At 40.4% G+C, this 12,086-nt stretch overlaps 1 protein-coding gene across 3 annotated transcripts in view; it reads right to left on the bottom strand.

The window, feature by feature from the left end:
• NCALD (neurocalcin delta) overlaps window positions 1-12,086 on the bottom strand; it is a 381,527-nt gene that overhangs the window by 170,013 nt on the left and 199,428 nt on the right. For all 3 annotated transcript variants that reach the window (XM_080802054.1, XM_080802056.1, XM_080802057.1), the window contains one exon: window positions 4,913-4,961. The gene's annotated coding sequence lies outside the window, so the exon portion shown is untranslated. The remainder of the gene's footprint in view (window positions 1-4,912; window positions 4,962-12,086) is intronic.

Genomic DNA, 12,086 nt, shown 5'->3' with positions numbered 1-12,086 from the left:
GCTTATGCCAAAAGACCAAGTCAGCCACAACCAGTTGCTATCTCAGCCCTCCAAACCAGGAAGTCCATCCCGGATTTGATCACCATGAGGCACAACGATGTTAGGATGATCTAGAAACAAAATCTGAGGACAGTTCTAATGTACAGAGGTACTATTTAGAAAATATATTACTGCAAGATAAGTCCAGCTTTTTAAATGAAAAGATCTAATGGTTGTTCCAATCGTAATAAACCAATCCAGAATTTCAGTAATAGGTGAAAGTATCAGATTTATATATTAAAACAGATGGCAAAGGCAAGTCTCAGTCTTTCTGAAACTGAGGGAAAGAGAGCCGATGACCACCCTGGGCCAACAACCTTGGCAAATCCCAAGATCTTCCACTGAATTCAGCTCTGATAAAGAACAGCTTTATCCTGTGACCTTCCAGCAAACGCCAAATGCTCTTCTTTTGGGCTTTCACTGAATACTTCCTTCACAAGCAGGAAAGGTTACTTCTATTTACTCTAACTTATTTGGTATTTTTTTTTAAAAAAGATCCCTTTATTTAATTCTCACAAAGAAAACAACCCGAAGGAAGAAAGGAAGGAAGAAAGCAAGTAAGCTTTGACCTTTCTATGCTAAATGAGTGATTTTTACCGATAGCTATAGGTGATTATGTTCTCACCCTGCTGAATAACAACCCTTTGTATACGTGGCCCCAGAGAAACCAAGAGCTACAGCCTAAGGCTTGCTTGTGAGCCAAGCAGTGAAAAGAAAACAATAGAGGTAGAAAGATGTGAAAAAGAGGTAAAGGGTGCGAGAGGAGGAACCACAAGAAATCCTTCCTCCTTTGAATTTCTTAATTGAGTTATTGCAATATATATACTTCCTTTTCATTTCAGCTTGGTTGCTAATAAGCCTCCTTTCCATAAGTTGCCTGTTTTCAAGGCAGCTGCATATTGGAGACACAAGCAGCAAAGGTCTCTGGCTCAGTCAGTTAATAGGTTTGTATCGATCTCTGTGGAGATGCACAGACCCAGCCATCACATGATACAAACCTAAGGTTAGAAACGGGATCTAACAAACGATACGTGTGCTTTATTTCCAGATATAAGCAGCAACTTGGCAACTATTGCTCCAAAGCCAAAAGGCTAGGATTTCTGGAACATTTGGTGTTACAAGGAGCAATCAGGAAAAAAAAAAAAAGAGATCCTGAAAATCTGGGTGGTGATTACAGCACTGGAGCAAAATGACAATACCAGTATTTCTGTATATAACATTTTATGAGAAAAGGATTCAGAACCCAGAAAAAAGAAGTCAGGGAAAATAATATTTAATATATTTAAAATACACAAATTTTAAGCATCATGTAAAGTGTAAAAATTACTACCTAAACAATATCAACCTATTAATAATTATTAGTAGATCGAATTTAAAAATGTAAGTATTAAAAAACTACAGTCTCAAAAAAGATAAAAATTAAGTCATGAAATGTTGAAAATGAGATCATATTATTTAAACTTTCATGAGAGTTCTTCAAATGCAAAAATATTGTTGAAATTTTGTCCAAATTTCTTCACTGCTAATGAAAAAGAAAACACCAGTTAGGAAAATGTGATGTATTTATGAATGATCTCCAAATATATTTTTCTGGCTCCTTCAGCTTAAATAACTGGAACTCTCATTTGATAACTTTGAGGAATATTTTTAAATTTTGCAGAATATTTTTAAACATAATTATGTGTCAGGGGAGGGATGGGGATGAAATTTATTTCCTTTAAGATGTAGTTTGCTTGAAAATAAGAAGCCAGCCTTTCCAGTTTGTTCTCTTCTTCTTTAGTTTGCTCATCTATGCCCAGCTGCCTGGATCTGTTTCAAAACTCTCCTGTGGTAGTGGATATGCTCTAAGGCGATCCCCAATGAGCCAGGCCCTAGTGTGATCCTCTCCTCTAGGGAGAAGTCAGAGCCTGTGACTTGCTTCTAGCCAACGGACTACGGAAAAGCCTACGGGAGAGTCGCTCCCTTGATAAGATTACATTATGTAAGTGTCCACCTTAACAAACTAGAGTAAGAGATCCTCCTGCTGCTCTGAAATCAGCTACCCTGTTATGACGGGGCATGTGAGAGGCAGGCAGCCACATGGCCAGGAACTGTGAGCAACACCTAGGAGATGAGGGCACCCAGGTGACAGCCAGCAACCAGAGGGGGGATCTCAGGCCTCCAACCTTAACTGAATTCCACCAACAAGCACGTGAACTTGGAAGGAAAAAGCTCCCAAAATGACCATAGCATAGTCAACCTCTTGATTATACCCTTATGAGCCCTGGAGCAGAGGACCCATCCAGATTCCTGATCCAAAGAAACTGTGGGATAATAATTATGTGTTGTTTTAAGCTACTAAATTTGTGGTAATTTGTTTTGCTTCAATATATAACTAATGCACAAATCATAATCCACTTGGAGCTCCAAAAACTGTTATTCTTGGGAAAAAAAAAAGGTTTGTGTTGCCAATTGTTCTCTTTTTCCTCCACTTGGGGATAGCAGAAATACAGCAGCATGCTTTATAGATATGTCTACGTTTATCCAATTCAAAACGTTAATGTGGAATATAATTCTCTGTGTAGGAGTCTCAAAATATAAATTAGTTAAATTCAGCATTTTTCAACATGCTATTATTTTGGTACTTAGAAAATGGAGAGTACACTTCCAAACCAGTTTTTTTTTTTTTTTAATGTGCACGCTTCCTTATTTTTTTAAATAAATGTTTTATTTCAAACAGTTTTAGATTTGCAGAATTATCAGTATTAGAGTTCTTGTATATCCCTTACTCAGATTTTATCATTAGCATCTTACATTACTATAGGACATTTTTCAAATTAATGAACTAACACTGATATACTATTAACTAAACTCTATAGTTTATTCGGATTTCCTTATTTTTTTACCTAATGTCCTTTGTTCCAGGATCCCATCCACGATGCCACATTTACAGTTAGTGGTCTTGCCTCCTTAGGCTTCTCTTGGTCGTGACTCCCAATATTTTTAATGACCTTGATAGTTTTGAGGAATAGTAGTGAGGTATTTTGTAGGATGTACTGAAATTTGTCTTATGTTTTTCTCTTGAGGAGAATGGGGTGAGGTGTTTTGGGGAAGAGGACCAGAGGTAAAGCATCAGTCTTACCACATGTTGTGAAGGACAAAGACTATCAAGATTACCTATCACTGGGGATGTTATGGATGACCTGGCTTGAGATAGTGTTTGTCAGGTTCCTCTGTGGTACGTGACTCTTCCCCAGTGCTCCCCACCACCCCCCCTCTGGCCCTTTCCTACTGTACTCCTTGGAGGAAAATCAGGGTGTGCAACCCCCATGGGGAGTCATCCTTTACCTCCTGGAAAGCGGAGTATCTACATGGAGTATTTGGAATTCTTCCACATGGGAGATTTATCTATTCTCTCTCTCTCTCTCTCTCTCTCTCTATATATATATATATATATTTTTTTTTTTTAAGATTTTATTTATTTATTTGTCAGAGAGACAGAGAGAGTACAGGCAGGCAGAGTGGCAGGCAGAGGCAGAGGGAGAAGCAGGCTCTCTCCGGAGCAAGGGGCTTGATGTGGGACTCGATCCCAGGATGCTAGGATCATGACCTGAGCCAAAGGCAGCCGCATAACCAACTGAGCCACCCAGGCACCCCTATTCTCTTCATATATTGATCCAATTATTAAAATCTGAATATATATTGATTTTATGCTTTGGGTTATACCACTACTTTACTTTGTTGCTTGAAGTGTTGTGGCTTTGGTGGTTGGAAGTACTTTTGTTAACTCCTATGTCCTTGTGACATACTTTGTGTCACACTGTTGTGAAGGGTTTTTTGCTTTGTTTTGTTTTTCATTTTTCTTTTAGCATTACCTTACTTTCTGGTACTACAAGATTCTCCAGGCTCATTCTGTGTATTTCTTGCCTCAGTCCTAAATCAGCTATTTCTCCAAGAAGTTTGGGTTCCTTTTATTGGAATATAGTATTAAAAGCAAGATTTGGGCAGTAGGTGTGTTTACTGCTACTGAGGTGTCATTGCTTCTAGGCCAAACCAATTTTTCAGTCTCTAGACATGGGACCTTGGGATGTTCCTATATGCTTCATGTATTTTAATTTATTCAACATTTTTTACAAAGATGTGTCAGGCATTATTTGAAGCCTTTTGCAAATATTAACACATTTAATCCTTGTAAAAACCTCTGAACAAGATAGGTAGTATTAGTATCCCCATTTTATAAATGAAAAAACTGGGATACTGAGAGGTTTAAACATGAGGCCGAAGTCATACAGCAAGTAAGTGGCAGAACCAGGAACCGAACCCAAGCACCTTGTTCCAGATTTGGGGGAATAACCAGCACACCACATTGCCTCACAGTGGCAAGGACCTCACGGAGCAGCAGATTAATGGATTAATGAGTCCACCTACATTCATTTCCCACCAATACCTATTATGTGCCCATTAGGTGCTAAATTCTGTGCTAGATGTTAATTGGCTTAATGCCATTTGAGATACTTTCTTGGGCTACAGCCCAATTTAAAATGAAGGAAGAGGCTGTTGTAATGTCTCCTCCCCTGAGAGGACTCTGGCAGCTGCGAAGGATGAAGATGGTGAAGTGAAACCACCCCACTCAGGGGCTGCAGATGCACCTTCTTAGGCTACAAGTAATATCCCAGGGTGAGGGGCAGTGCCTGCTTTATTTTGTACCTTTCTGGTATCTTTTCCGCAAATGTTGAAGAAAAGGTTTATTATCTTTTCCTATATATGAAACACCCAGTCATGATGTCACTGTTCACTGATAAAATATTTGAAACTGTCTTTTGTGAAAAGAATTAAACAAAACTGAGATTTCCATTTACAGCTGACTGAAAGAAAATGTTAAATGTACACTTACTTTACGATGGTCACTAATGGGTGGTTCCCAGAGACCAAGCCGAGATAATCTGAAAGGAAACAGGCAAAATAACCATGCTGAATGGAAGTATCTGCAAGGATTACAATATTATTTTTCCCTGTACATTTAGTGGCAGAGCTCTGTGAAGCTTCTCATGACCTGGCTTTAGTTGCCAATAACACGTTTTGGGAACAGGAGGACAGGAGAGATGGAGATGGGTTTGGCAGAAAGGACTAACCTAGAAAAAGAAGGTGGAGGCTGACACAGTGGGGAATCTTGCACTGACCTCTTGCTGGTATTTATAAATTCCTTGGAAGAGGACATGGATTCAAGGGAAGGGATAGTCAAGAATATGGACCTTCATTTTTCAGGTCAGAGCAAGTATCAAAAGAGCCACCTTCGAGATGTACCAAGGGTTAGGGGTATTCCAAAAAGAATTAGCAAACCCAGTGCCTTAATGCTACAATAAGAAATCACAATATAATAGGTCAATAAATGGGAATGATGTCGTGATTAGATTCATAGGTCAGGGGAAAGGAATAATCAAAGGGTTTAGTCTGTGAGGAGCCAACTGAGTTTGGCTGAGTGGGTTTGATTGGGAAGACTTCAAGGAGGGGGTGTGATGCATTGAATCCCTTTGCCAATGGCCATGGGAGAGGGGTGGTCTCTCAGATTTTCTTTCTGACATTTGCAACCTCTCTCTGATTTAAAAAAAAAAAAAAAGTGCATTTGGGTATCTCTGGGGGTACCAGTCTAGACAATGTAATTAGTCCATCAGATATAGTTTCAAAACTATCAACAGGGTCAAAGCCCTCTTGGGAAAGTCACACCAATTAATTCTTAAATATCAAAGTATCACTTTTATCAGGAATTGGGTAATTGTTTGGATTTCTAAATAGCATCCTTTTTTAATTTAAAATATTGTAATAATTCAAGGAAAAGGTGTTCCGACTGACATGCTAGAAAAAAAATAATATTCTACCGATTTCAGTGTATTTGGTGATATACCAATCATTGCAAAATGTATCTGTCACTATACCAAGGACTCATATTCCTGCAAGCATTTAACAAAGTACTGAATATACTTAAACCAGAACTAAGAGTTTTACCAAAGAGTTAATAGATTTGTCCCTTCGAACATAGACTAGAGGCAAAATATTTCAGTGTAAGGACCTCAGGCAGGTTATTAAACCTCTGGATGTTCCACAAATAATAGTTATAATGTTATTCTTAGTGCCAGCAATATAAGAATTCTGATCTAAGATAGATTCTTAATGTTTTTTACTTATAATAACCTACACACTTTAATAATACAGATATTTAGAAGAGACTTTGGTTTAATAACATGTAACCTTTCCAAGCATGATTTTTTTTAAAGATTTTATTTATTTATTTGACAGAGATCACAAGTAGGCAGAGAGGCAGGCAGGGTGAGGTGGATGCGGAAGCAGGCTCCCCACTGAGCGGAGAACCTGATGCGGGGCTCGATCCCAGGACCTTGAGATCATGACCTGAGCCAAAGGCAGAGGCTTAACCCACTGAGCCACCCAGGCACCCCTCCGAGCATGATTTTTTTAACTGGAAAAAAAAAAAATCTGTGAAATGGCTTTTATATATTTTCCTTTATCTCACAGTTACTTTGTTGACATATAAACAGATTACAACTTGAAAAGGGGTATTTTCTAGGTTTTCATTGTTAGGATGTGGAATCTAGTCAACGTGAATTCACAGTGTTTTACATTTTGAAATATAGTTGACTCCATTTCAGACTTTCCGATTTTACTGAAACAACAACAACAAAGGACACTTGGTTACAATGGCAAGGTAGATAAATGAGCAGTTACTAGAGCTGACCTGGCATAGGATGCCAACAGCTGTCGTTAGTATCAGAGTGGACAGGCCATTAAAGACCAAGCTTGTTGGAGGCATCTCACTCAGTTGGGCTGAGACCAGGAGAAGAGAACATCACATGAAAGGTATCAAAAGCTCTGCCTGTTCTCTAGGCCCCCAGACAACTTTCATTGATCTGCGCACAGGAGTACATTGAAACACAGCCTGTCTTACCTATTTTTTCTCAGAGATTGCTAAAACAATGCTGGAGGTTGGGTGTGAAGGTAGATAGGAACACAGCTGTAAATAATGAACAGGGTATAGATTCTATTTTTATATAATAGCAGCTTTCGTTGAGACATACATAAGGGAAATTTTGTAGATTACATACATATCTTGCTAATTGAAATGATCGCTTCAGGGATCAGGAGATAAGGTGCAAAGGACAGGAATTCCGGGGTCTAGTCCCGGCTTGGCCATTACTAGCAGTCGCTTACTATTACTAGGCCTCTTTATACAGAAAAGCACATGTATTAACTCTAAAATCCCTTTCTGACATCCATTTCAAGTCGGCTTTTACTTTTCCTATAAGAGCTCCATCAGGAAGTTTATGGTTGATGAGCAAATAAATACAGATGTAGCCAAATTTGGTTTTTCAGAAGCTTGAAGTGAATCCTCTTTTAATTGTGTCAGTGCATGAAATAGTTACTTTATGTATTTTGGGTTGCATATACAAATTTCAATCTTATGATATGAATGTCTGAGAACATTCGGATAAAAACTGCTTTGAAATGTTTTAAGTGTTGTATGAGGATACTGTTCAGTTACCAACACCAGTATTTCTAACTATCTTATCCGTCAGCCCTAACATCCACTCACGTTAATGACGAATAAAATGGTTTCTGGTCTCAGTGTCGATATCTAGTTTTTTAGATGCCAAAACATAGCATTTCCACTGAACAGTATATTGTGACATGAACTTATAAATAGAATCAAATAGCTCTTTACATTTTCATTTTGATATGATTTAATAAGTCTAGTAATTTGAATATCAGAATCCAGCCCTCATTTTCCTCAGGAAGTAGAAAAGGCTTAATATTTATTCATCTGGAAAAAAAAATGTGCCATGCTCTAAAACACAATTAAGCTAGAAACAGATGATACTCATCCTCTCAGGGGCATTTAGCACACGCTAAATATATTCACAGCACAGTTGATCACTTATAAACACAGCTACCATCGTGACCAGACAGTCGTGTCCACGGCAGTTCATTCATGATCTAGAGTAAGAAGCCATGAATTCTTCGAGGCTGGAGGCCACCTCAAAACAACAGGCAATCGATATTGCTCTGTTTTACAAAATGCTTAATAAAAATATTTTAAAACATTCTATTCTCTTGTTTTCTACTTTTAGACTGAGTACTTAAATGAGGATTGATCTAGTTCTCTCCACTTCAGTACATATGGAAATCAAGTATGGAGGGAATAGGCTTAATAGGATTCTAGTTTCCATGAAAGGATCATTGTTTGCACCCTTGCTCCTCGTAGCACAACTTCACTTACGCCACGTGCTGTCCGGAGCTGCTTTCAGAGCCTATGATTCATTCTGATGCCATGATTCTGTGACTCAAGTTGGGAGGAATGGACAGTGTTCCCATTTCTTTCTTAAAGCTGGTCTTAAATTCAGAAAGCATGTTATGATTAAAAAGATAATAATAATAACAAAAAGAAACCAAATTCATTACAGGGACGAGAGAGGATAAATGGAGGTTATACAAATGTTTTTTCTAGCCAATTGGTCAGTCAGCAACATTTATAGAGAACCTACAAGGGCAGAGCCCAGATGGAATTACCATCTGCAATGCCCTGTGTGGAAGAATGGTAGGCTGGGTCACAAGCAGAAAAAATACAATCATCTGATAGCCATACTATGGGTTTATCCATTCCTTCAACAAACATTTACAGAGTATCCACCATGAGGCAGGGGCTAAGGGCTAGAAATGGATGCTACAACTTCACCTTTAAGATACTCACTCTTAGAGGGGAGAACCCGACTAGTCATGTAGGACAGACAAGAAAACAAATAAAATAATCAAAATGTGAACAGTTGAATGGACTCACATAAACTTGAATTGCTGGTCTGAGCAACATCTGCACACACACCTTGCTCCTTCCCTTTCTGATGGCTTTTCTCATTACTGCCTGGTCGTAAGCACCGTCATCACTTCATGTCATATGTTTATTTGTTTATTTTGGTTTTCTGCCTCCTTCCTTGAAGGCAAGAGATTTCTTTGCTTGACTGAGGTCAACCAGACCCCAGAAGAGGACTTAACAACAAGGAGGTGGTCGATAAATATTTATAAAGGAATATATAAGTAAATAATCATTATAGAAGTCATTCAGAAGAAGGTATGATTATCTGGAAAGTCGGGAGGCAGTGATGTTGGGTGATTACAAAAGGCGATTACATTTTGGCAAAGAAGAAGTTGAAAGTCGGTCGAGAGAAGTTTGCTGGGCAGGTCCTCAGGGACACCCAGCAATAGGTCCATGGAGTATGGGCAGTTTTGTCTGCCCAGTGTTCTGACCTCCTGGAACAGTCTCGCAGCTCCCTGCGGCTTTAATAGGGCAGCTGCTCCCAAACGTCTACTCCTCTGACCAAGGGGGAATATGCAAACCAAGCTAGGCCAGCTGGTTCTCCCTCCTGGGCCCTGAAACCTGGACAAGAACAAGGAGCAAAGGCAGCCATGCCAGCAGCATCTCAGAAGGATGGTTTCCGTGTTCCAGCTTCTGAGACCCCAATTGCCCTGGTTCCTGTCGTCCCTAAAACCTGTTTGGTCAGCTCTTCCCTCAGCTCCTTAAGCTATTAATATCCTTCCAATTAACTTTTTTTCCCCCCTCTGGCTCTGGTAGTCTCAGTTTATTTCTGATGATTACATTCAAAGCGCTCTGTGACCACAGCTGATTAAAAGATGAATGTGGTTTGGAAAGACTCAGAGTGAAGAATTTTTATTGAGTGCTCACCATGGGCAGGTACAGCTCTTTATAGGAGTTAGCCAATTCAACCTCTACAACCATCTCTTCCATTTGAAAACCGAGCCAAGCTCCCAATCTATACCAAGTGGCTGAGCCAGCATTTGACTCTACAGACCACAGTCTTAACAGTTCCCCACTGTCCTCCTGGGAAACACAATTTCAAGTGTGCAATAAGTAACTAGAAATGCCACTGGTGTCATGGTCGGGTTAGGGGAGTTCGGGTTAGGGGGTAGGTGGAGATGGGTATCCTTAGCGAGTGGGTAGAGTTAAGGGTAGTGGCACTGACTTCCATGCTTATAATTCAGGACTCTGACATTCCGAATTGTGGTATGACTGTTTTTTCCTAAGTCATGTAAAGAATTAAGGAGAGTTTCCTAGTGAGAACTGCTAAAACAGGTGCCTGGAACAGGTGGTTCCAAAGTCTGAAAGATAGCTTAGCATAATTGCATATTTTTATTAATTAACCACCAGATTCATGTATACATGAAAGGGACTATAAATCATATAAATACCTCTAATTAAACTTGAACAAAATGTATCCCCAATTCAGCTTCCTCTTAGACTGAACCCAAAGATGCCCCTGGCTACGCCACTGTTTTCACACATGAGGGGAAATGCAGTCACAGTGGAGAGACTGCTCTTCACCAATTATAGTCTAAAGCTCCTTCTCTTTAAAAATCTTACAAGAACGTTTGGCCCCATGGGCCAAATGGTAGGGTTCTGAGCTTCTGAGCTCACAGTGCATCTGGCCAAGTCTGCTGTATCCCCACGATCGGAGGATCCTCCTCCTCCCACATCACTCCAAATAGGAAGCAGAAAAGGGTCTGTGCTTTTGGTTTAGTAAGTCAGGAGAGGTCAGGTCTTCGGAACCAGAGTCATCAAAATGTGCTGCCTCCCCCATGGAACACAGTGGAAACTGCACTGCAGGATGCATTTGCATCACTCATCCCACTGGAGCTTAATGAAGTCTTGGCTCTACCCTATCTCCCCGGGACAGAGATCAAAAGAGCAGCATCCAAACCATCCTCACTGGTACCAGTGTGTGGGGGTAGGAGGGAACGAGGCCCTCTGTGGCCAGGGTATCAACTGCCTTGGCCATCACGTTGACTTCTTCAACTCCAGGGAAGTGGTGGCATTGCTGCTCCAGCAGCCTCTATTTCTTTCCTTGCAAGGCTTGCACAACTCCTTTTGGGGGGATTTCACCAGTGATGTTGTCTTATGAACTAGAAACTCCTTATCAGTGTCACATAATGAGGAGGAGAAGACTGTGCCCCAACACCACCGTTTCTGGCACTGCTGAGCCTGAGGCCAGCCTGGACTGTTCCACCAAATTTCTTTGTGGACCGCAAAGTCAGCCAGCCTATGGCAGATTAAGTACTGATCGTCTGTATTCCAAGGACCAGTGAACAAGCAAGTCCATCCCAAGGTGAAAATTGCTGCCCGGTGGGGATCTGCACTCACAAGAACCTGGTTGATGACCTACAACAGTTCCCTTATCTTTGGTCTGGAAGCAGAACCAAGACTCCTCCAATGGATGAAGGTCAGGCCTGTCGTCTCAAGGCTGACCAGGTCATATTGGCAGCCCTAAAGCAACCCCAAAGTGGAGAGTGTGTATCTGAAGTCAGACACTCTACCAGAGAAAATCCAAGGAATTGCAGTGGAAAGCAAAAGAAATCTGGAGTCAGGACTCTAGTAAAATGTGTGCATGACTTTACGTCCTGAGCTATGAAATAGTCACAGACATTATTCAGCAAGAACTATGCACATGCATGACTTTTCTTATAGCAGATGCCTCAGGTGACAATCAATAACCTTTCTTTTCTTCCTATCTCTCTCCCTTTCTTCCTCCCCCCCTTCCTCCCTTCCTCCCTTTCTTCCCTTTTTCCTCCTTTCTTTTTTCCTTCCTTCCTTCCTTCTTCTTTTCTTTACTCTTCTTTCTTTTTTTCTTTCTTTCTTTCTTTCTCCCCTCTCTCCTCCTGTCTCTTCCATTTTCCTATTAGCACAACTACCTTCATTTATGGGTATAGGCATGTCCCAGTCATCTTGCAAAGCATTTTGCATACATTACCTCTTTTACTTCATATAACAATCTCAAAAAGGAGAAACTGTTCATATTTTACTGTGAGGAACAGAGGCTTGGGGACATGACAGCTGTACTAATGGGGTGTGACCCCATATCTGTCTCACTCACAGCCCTCTCACTCTCTACCCTGACTCAGGACCACCTGTGGTAAGGTGAATAATGGCCCTTCGAATATGTCCATGCCCTAATCCCCAGAACAAGTAATGCTACCTTATATGGCAAATGTGA

Source organism: Martes martes (genome assembly GCF_963455335.1).
Source record: "Martes martes genome assembly, chromosome: 4".
In the NCBI taxonomy this organism is placed as follows: Eukaryota; Metazoa; Chordata; class Mammalia; order Carnivora; family Mustelidae; genus Martes; species Martes martes.
This window is presented reverse-complemented; position numbering and strand designations above follow the sequence as displayed.